Source organism: Rattus norvegicus, chromosome 6, assembly GCF_036323735.1.
Source record: "Rattus norvegicus strain BN/NHsdMcwi chromosome 6, GRCr8, whole genome shotgun sequence".
NCBI classification, from domain to species: domain Eukaryota; kingdom Metazoa; phylum Chordata; class Mammalia; order Rodentia; family Muridae; genus Rattus; species Rattus norvegicus.
This window is the reverse complement of record NC_086024.1, coordinates 27,965,937-27,974,708: the sequence shown is the minus strand read 5'-3', so window position 1 is coordinate 27,974,708 and position 8,772 is coordinate 27,965,937. Positions and strand designations below refer to the sequence as shown.

Below are 8,772 nucleotides of genomic sequence, written 5' to 3'. Positions count from 1 at the left end.
TTGTGGTGGTTTGCATTTGCTTGGCCCAGGGAATGACACTATTAGGAGCGGTGGCTTTGTTGGAGGAAGTGTGTCACTGTAGGGGTGGGCTTTGAGAGACCTTCCTCCTAGCTGCCTGGAAGTCAGTCTTCTCCTATTTGCCTTCAGATGAAGATACAGAACACTCATCTCCCACACCATGTCCTGCCTAGATACTGCCATGTTCCTGCCTGAAGTCTCTTCACAGCAATGGAGACCCTAACTAAGGCAATGGTGATCAGGGGCAAATAAGGGGTTGGGTCTGTTGCCAGGAGACTAACCCCTAGCCAGGCTTTGAGGAAAAACAAGCTCGTTGTGTGTTGTTGTAAAATTATAATAAATAGAACTGTCTTTTACCCCCGCTAGATCCAGCACCGCAGTGCCCCAAGATACCTGGTAGACATCTTAATCTCAGTCAGCAAAGCCTCTCACCTGCTCTGCTCCACCCCATATCACACTGCCGATGGCCTCTCTCTGAGCTTGACAACAATCTCTCTACCTATCTAGTTTCCAAGGCAGGTTATCACCATGCCAGAAATATTCATCTCAATTCCATGGCGGCTTAGTGTCCCAGCCACCACATAATCTCTTGAACTTTAATCACCGTATGAAAGAACACACAATACAATAACCTCTGATCCAATTGATAATATATAATTTGCTCATCTAGACATACAAAACCCCATATGCGTCCATCCCTTAAGAATATTCGTAACAACCTGTAAAGGTACAGAGTGGAATCTTAACATCCACCTCCATGTTCTCTTGGCGGCTTCCTCTCCAGTCTCCTCCTTCCTCAAACTTTTCTCCCGCCTATCCTTCCTTCTCATCCAATGACAGAACTCGTTCTATCTTGTACCTGCCTTCACCTGTATGATATCCTACAATTGTGAACAGGAGAGGAGCTTGAGAAGAGTTGAGAAGGCCCTCAGTTTGCTCCCTTCCCTGCCTGGAGATGGCTTCATTCTTTTCCTGGTTGTCTAAGACCCCTCTATCAGCTGCCTGGGGGAAGCATACTGAGGACCTGTTTAGCAGAGCCACCAGGATGAAGAGGTTGCTGTGGAAACTGGCCAGAAATCAAGGACAGGCTGTGTGGGAGAAAACTTGGGCAGTCATCGGGGTCTGCCTGTGTATTCGGTTGAGTGTGGTAATCACCATCTCAAAGTTCTAATAGCATTTCAACAAAGACTGTCCCTTTCCCTTTTCCACTGAGTCTCATGATTTAGAAAACACCTGTGAGGCTGCTATTGGAGGCCTGGGAAAGCCTCCTCTGGAATTGTTGTACATAGCCATCACCTGGGATGTTTAGAAAACACAGGTGTCTATCCCACATGGGCTCCACCCATCTCCGCCTATGCTCCACCCCCGGGGAAGATATAGGCAACTACCATCTCCTCACATGATCCCCACTCATCAGGTTGGAGCATAGAGGCATGTCTCCCCAGCTCAGGGTAGGTGGCTGGCCTTTGAGAAGTCCTGTGGGGCTGTGGATCCCCTGCTTCCAGTCTGTCCTGGGTGTAGCCCTGTAGTATTGTACTGATCTACTGCTCACCAGACCCGAGGGCAGAGACTGGATCTGATTTCTCTGTGAGATATGCTAGTGCCCTAGATACACTCTGTCCCCTCTAACTCATTCAAGCTAAATCCAGAAAACTAAAAGACAAAGGAACAAAGAAACCCTCATACAAGACCTTGTTTTATCCTTAGTTTCCTCTGCTAGGGGCTATAAGATACCCCTGGACTGGCCAACACAGATCAGCTCTTTTCTCTCCAACCACAGTGGGATATAAGAGAGCAGCTATGTCTCCTGGTTGGAAGGAATCTACTGTCCCTAATCTCTGGCCATAGCTTGACAATGACACTTTTATCACAGCCCCATTCAAATCATCATTCAAAGATTTGTTAGCTGTTTTAAATGCCCTATGCCTTAAAAAGATGTATAAACAAGCCAAATTTATTTTTGTCATAGTCATTACTTTTCTGGTGTGTGAAGTGCACTGCCTGCCCGTGTGTTCTGGGAAGTCCTTCTGTATTTACTGGTGTGGAAGTCATCAGGGCTGAGCCTGCATTCCCAGCACTGAGCCAAGCCTGAGGTGGGAACAGGCTCTTGAAGGCCACATTGGGCTCTATGGTGGGGCAAGGTGCTTGGCAGAGATCTCCTGATCTTCTAGCAGCTTCCAAAGGAAAAGGATTTGGAGGTGGTGGAATACAGTTATGTATTCTTTGCAGAAAATAATAGTCTATAAAAGGAAAGAAAAATCTAGAATATTCTAGATTTTTTTCTTGGTTTTTACGCTTGAAAATATTGCTCAAGACCTTGAATAGTTTTATAAAGATTACATGTAATCAGCACCTACTGTGGCAAATATTTTAAGTACTTACATAATATCTATTATGTTTCAACATAATCCATTTTTGTGAAAATAGCTGCTTTCTGAAGCGAACAGAAGCTGAGTATGGAACGTGGCACAGTTTTGTAATTTTTTGTGTTACTAGAAGAGGAATTCCACCATCTGTGGATTATCACATGTGAGATACCTTCTAGAAAATTCCACCAGGTATTTATGAGAGGACAGGCACAAACACTGTCTTAGTGTTTTCTCAGACAGCACCTGCCCAGATGGCAGGACGCACAGGGAAACCATTGTTGATCTGAGATCCTCCCTGATAGGGAGCAAAAGGAATCTCTAGAAGGAGCAAATCAGCTCACCAATCGGACCAGGAAACAGAGAGGAGGTCGAGACGGGAAGGGCAAGATGCCCCGGTGACCTACTTCCTCCAGCCAGGTCCTGCCTTGCTTGCCAGAAGTCTGTTCAGATTTTGAGCCCATGGAGGGCTAAGTTTATCCTTTAGATGAGAGCCGGGATGACATTCCTCTCTGGGAAAAACTCCCACAGACTTACTCAGAGTGTGTTCTCAGTCCCATCCAGATGCCAAGATGGGCGAGCAACGGGAATCATACTGAGGCACAGCCAGAACAGTAAGGCTGTCAAACAGCACATAATAGAAGGGAATTACAGCTTGCAGAATACAGTGAGCAGGCACCAGCTCCAGTGGGTGTGAGGAAATAAACGTGTAAACAAACGGGGAAGGGGAAGCACTTTGGGCCGTCGTGGCATTCCAGTTAAGTGTAGGAGTGAGGGCAATTGTGAATCACCCTGTGGCAGGAGTAAATCACCATGGGAACAGCGTTCGTGGCAAAACCCAAGCACTGATTCAACATTTAGTGAGTAAAGATATATGCTTGGAATCAGGCTGCATGCATATTGGCATGGTGTCTTGCCACTAGATGAGTTTGTTATGAAGGAAAAAAATAGTCAATACTTAGCTGCCCGGAATCAACATCATTAGCCTAAGTCACGCTGATAGCACGTACGCTCTGAGAAGGGCACCTTTATCAGATCTCAAGGAAGGCTCAGACAGTCCCCAAATGGGTGACATCTTATGACCTAACTGGCCAGCACTCGTCAAAGAGGGACTGGGGAATTGTGGGTGGAGGAGGGTTAAGAGATATGACAAACCAACGCAAAATGGGATCTTGATAAAATCTGAGTGTACTCCAACTGTCCGGCGTTATTTCCTGTTAATTTTTTGGTTTTGATAACTGTACCCTGGGTACGTGTGGTGTTGCTATCTCTAGGAGCTGAGTAAACTGCCTTGAGGCTCTCTCCCCATGGCTCTTTCTCATTCCTTCCCCTCCCACCTTTACTCCGCCTGCCTGAGATGAAGTCAGATTTTCCAGGGTAGACCGTCATTTATCCAACGCTCGCTGCCCATTCACTTTTCAGGAAACATCCCCCACGGTCTTCCTATTGAAGCTAAGGAGCAAAACAGCTTGGGGGTGGGGTGGGGGTGGGGATGCCAGGCCAGTGTGTCATCCTTGGCTGGATGAAAAGAAGGTCAGAGGATGTGAGCCATGAATGGGGCCTGCAGATGTTCAAATGGAGGTGGTGTTAATCAGACAAAGGGCAGTTTGTATGAACCAGAATCAGGCCTGGCCTGTGAGGGAAATGTAGTAGGGGCCAGATTGTTTCCAATCTCTGCTGTTCAGAGGTCAAGGGATGCAGGCCTACTGTGTATCACCAACTCTTCTGTGTAGGCCGTGTGTCTGCTGGAGTCGTAGGCAGGAGTCCAGACCCTATGAGGAAACTTGACAAAAAATGTGATGAAAATCCAAGACCTTTTCTGGCCATCCTTGTGTTTAAACCTCATAGCTCTCCATGCTGGAAAGAAGGTAGGTTGAAGACGGTAAAGTGAGGTCCCTTTGCTCAGTGTTAGGGAAACAGGAGTAAACTAAGGGGTAGACGCAATTTAGTTGATAATCTCAGTCTCTTTGCCTATGTTCTCAGTTTGCCAGCCTTTGTGAATAGTTTGCTTCAGCGAGGGGATGGTTGGATGGGGTGCAGTAGTCATGAGGGAGAGAGATGGGTGCGGGTGCAGAGAAATAGGAAGGGAGGGGGTTAAAGCTAGTTCCTGGAGAGCTTGAAGGCTACAGCAGAATAGATACAGTTTATATTGTATGCAGCTTCGATGTAAGCGCATCTGCCTCTGGCTTGATGTAGCCATTACTCCAGTGCTGCTTGCTGTAGAGGTTAAGAGAGGCAGGTTCCTATGAGTCAGCTTATGTACTCAGGGGACTGCCAGATAAGGAGTGGGCTTCTGTTTGCCATGTAGTGAGATGTGTCTGAATTCCATGCTCCCTTGTCCTCTGCCAAACTTCCTCAGGCCCTCACTTACATTCCTCATTGTATGTATGGTGGCTTCTCCCTCCTTCCATTCACCTTCATGATGACCCAGGTAAAAGTTTCAGGTTCTGGACCGTACCTCACACCCACAGCTGGTGTCTGCTCCAGCATCATGGCAGAGAACACCACGCTGTGGCTAATGTCTCTGACATTCCAGGCAGCCTTGGACAAGCGAAAGGAGAAGTGTTCTACACTGGGAAAAGTCTCCACCCCAGAGCAGACCTCGATATGGTAAGCAGTACTGAGGAAGAACGTTGCCTTCTGTCTCCTTCCTCTGAGAACCTTCCTTTCCCTGCTCCCTGGACCCTGGTCCTGGTGATGGTGCTGGGCTCTGCTTCCTCACCTTCCTGTACTCCTTTATCACTCACACCACAGTTCAACTTTGGGGACCACAGCTTTGCCCTACCTGAGTGGCAGAGCCCAAGCTCAAGTTCTCATCTTCAGAGAGATAAGGTCATAAAGTTAGGGGTTAAATCCAGCTTTTCTGCAGGCAGAAAACATCACAGAGAGAACACAATCCCTGAGCACAAAGGCCAATCCGGATTCTGCACCATCATCATGGACCCATTTCATGGGCTTGGCAGAGCTCAGGGCTATTGAACCTCCCTGATCCTCAGTTTTGTTAGAAGATTGGGTTGACAAAACCCAGTTCAGGGTTATGGTATATATAATAATGATCACATAGTATATAGTAAGTGGTAAAAGCATACCATTGCCTGCCATGAGCATCTGAACTAGCACAGGGCTGTTGACCTTCCTACATCTCTGAGTGACATTTGGAAGGAGAAAACGGTAAAGCTTAGTGGGAGAGACAAGTGTGCTCTTGTCAGAGTGGCCAGTTTTCAAGCCAGCTCTCTGTTGCCTCATTCAGAAGTTCTCATGGAAGGATGGCATAGGAAGGGCGTTCTGGCCCATGCTCTCCGATCACTTCAGGACACAGATGGAGAGAGTCCCATGGCACGTAAAGGACTTTGCTAAGTCTACAAAGAGCTAATTCAAGTGGCAGAGCTGGGCCCACAGCTCAGGATTTCTGAGTCTTGAACATCCAATCTCTTGGATAGCCTTCATTTGGGTTTGGAAGATCTGAACAATGAAGACGAGTGGACTGAACTCCCCAGTCTGTCTCTGATCTCAGTGCCAGGCTGTCCAGATGGGTCCTGAAAGACAGTTGCTGGATTTATTCTGGCCCCAAGCTTCCCACAAGAGGTCTACACCTCCAGGTTGGCCCCAAAGTTTGGGCTTCTCTCGTATTCCTGATGTGATTGTCCAGAGTTCTACCCCAACCAGCACATATGGGGTCCCATAGACAGATGAGGAAGACAGACTAGAGAGACATCTTGAGAAGCCACCAGAGACGCATAGAGCACATACTTGTCGAGTTGCCTTCTACACTATAGAAGTTGGTGTCTTCATGATGAAACAGACAAGGACAAGGAGACATTATAGTTTTGTTGGACAAGGCGTCACACACAGCTCGACATGAGAACATGAAATCTCACCTCCTCTGAGGGTGTAAGGACAAGGTGAGGACAAGCTTTACACGAGAACACAGTGTCACCTCATCTGACAGTATGCTGGTCTCACTAAAAACCTAGTGGTGTACTGCCATTGTGACTATTTCACAGCTTACACCCTCTTACAGAGATCTTGTGTAAATGTAGGCAGCTGGTCACAAATACCACAGTAGAGACCCTGGTAGTCTTAGCTTGAAAGGGAAGCCTACAGAGAATCCAGCCTCATCTTCTCCAGCAGCTGTGTGCTAGAGAGCTAGCTCAGGAGACGTGGAGCTTCTCTTTAGGGAGATTCTGTATTAGTAGTCTGGGAAACTTACTCAGAAAAAGAAGGTGGACACAATTTGAATCACAAAGACCCTCCTCCTCCTCGTGAGACGCACGGCCCGGTTTCAGAGCAGCATCTGCTCTACACAGCTGCTCCAGGAACTGCGTCATAAGGAGAAGGATGGGGACTGGAGGGAATCGGGTCTACATGAGTCTCCTAGACCTTATGGGATGCTTGGTAAGCAGTCTTCAAACCTCTAACCCCAGGACTTCTAAAGCCACCTGTCCCAACAAATTCAGTCCTTCAATTCTAACAGAAGGGACACTTGAGGAAGGCAGTGAACTCACATGGGAGGTAGGAGGAAGGATAGACTAAGTGAAGATATGTACCTGACCCTGGTCCCGATAACCATTCCTATCACAGAGGAATGAGCTGTGCACAGAGGGCCTGGACCTTGAATTAGAACATTCTAGATACCCATCTTCCCTACAACGCAACTCTTTGTAGGGGTCCCAGGAGCTGTAGCTGTGGAGAGCAGGTGCCTATGTGTTAAAAGGGGAACCTCGTTTCTCTGGGAGCAGAAAGAGCAGATCCCAGTTTCACCCCTAGGTTTCATTCTGGTTTCTAAGGACTTGCTGAGTTGGCCCTCTGCAAACCAACATTGCTATTGGGTTCTGAGTCTGTCATTTGTCCCTTGTGGACTCATCATTCTGTATAAGCAGAGAAAGGGTGCCTTGGCTCTGAAATAGAAGATGCATTTCATCAGTCAGCTACTCCCTTGATTGACGGTCAGTCAGTGGCTATCCAGAGATTCGCACAGAGGATACTCTCTTCCAACTAGCTGTGCACACACAGCCCTGTGCGCACATGAGTTTGAAGAGGATGGCTTCTTGGACCTTTCTTGTGGACTCAAAGCTATTCCCTTCAGCCATCCACCATCCCTCCTCCATTTTGCACTTTGTTCAACTCTTACCCAGAAATCTCCACATGAAACCCCAAGCTCTATCTGCTGCCCTCAAGGGTGATTTGCCCATGCTAACCAGTGCCCTTTGCCTTTCCAATATCTTTTCTTAGATCTCATAGCACTGGGAGGGTTTGTGTTCTTATTTCTCTAGAGAGCAGTAAGAACTTTATGGACACATTTTATCTTTACAGAGGTAGCACTGCAATCCGTACACAGTAGGAGCTTAATTACAGCTTGGAATAAAAGTATACCTTAGTGGGGGAAAGAGCTGCTTCCACCATACCTGGCCATGGGGCTTTGTTTTCTTATCTCATGGAGGTGGGAATCTCTGGATAGGTACCTTCTGGTAGGTCTTATCCTGAAAACCTATTGGTCTTTTAATATTCCTAAGAACAGTAAGTGAATACTGATTCTGTGTATTTGCATAGTGAACCCAGTGTCTCTGCCTTTCTCTTGATTCTTATCTAAATTTCCTCCACACAGGGAGAGCTGACCAGATGGGCAGGCGCTTTGTCTTTGTAGAAGCTCATTTCTGAATGGCCAGCAACCGTGCAATGTGCAAATCCCAGAGCTCAGCAGTGGAACACGGCAGGCCGGAGCAAGAGATGAGGCCCACGTGCAAAGAAACAAGGACCACTGTCAGCTAGAGGAATTCTCTAGATCCTTCCAGATACCGTGTTCAAAGCTCAGATTCTGATATGAAGGCATTTCTCAGCCCTGCATGTGGGAGTCATTTCATATCCAGTTCATACACCCCCACCCCCAGGTTTTCTTATGCCTCTGTCCTCCTTCAATGGATCTGGCTGCATTCCCTGCTCCTCAGCGTCTCAATGAGAAGCAGGCAGAGAGACTCCTGTGAACTCATTTGCTCTCCCAGTTCCCTCTGCACCTGCTGCCTCCAGGGCAGTGAATCCAGCCGTTTCCACAGCAAACAGTCATAAACAGCCGGAAGCAGTCCAGCACTTCCGGCGCAGAAGCAGGGTGGGGAGTAACTGCTTTGGCAGAGTCCATTTTCATACAGATGTTCTCATCCAGAAAACCGGAGACTGCAGAGCATGAAGTGGGTCGGGTTGCAAATGACAAGGCCTGCGAAGTGCATTAGGCTGAAGTTCAGACGATGACTCAGAGCTTCCTCAAAGATGACCTGCACCTCACAGCACGCCAACTGGGGGCCAGAGGTTTGGGAAAGGCGGGACACAGCTGAGGAAACTGAAACTGAAGAGGCCCACCCTGGTTGTGCAAACAAAGACCCAAACATACACCTAC

General features: G+C 47.7%; 1 long non-coding RNA gene across 1 annotated transcript; it reads left to right on the top strand.

Annotated features, from left to right (window-relative positions):
* The first annotated feature begins 3,420 nt into the window (after positions 1 to 3,420).
* On the top strand, positions 3,421 to 8,772 carry LOC102547438 (uncharacterized). The gene is made up of 3 exons (XR_005505722.2): positions 3,421 to 4,252; positions 4,921 to 4,994; positions 7,990 to 8,772. It is a non-coding gene; the product is annotated as an uncharacterized LOC102547438 (long non-coding RNA).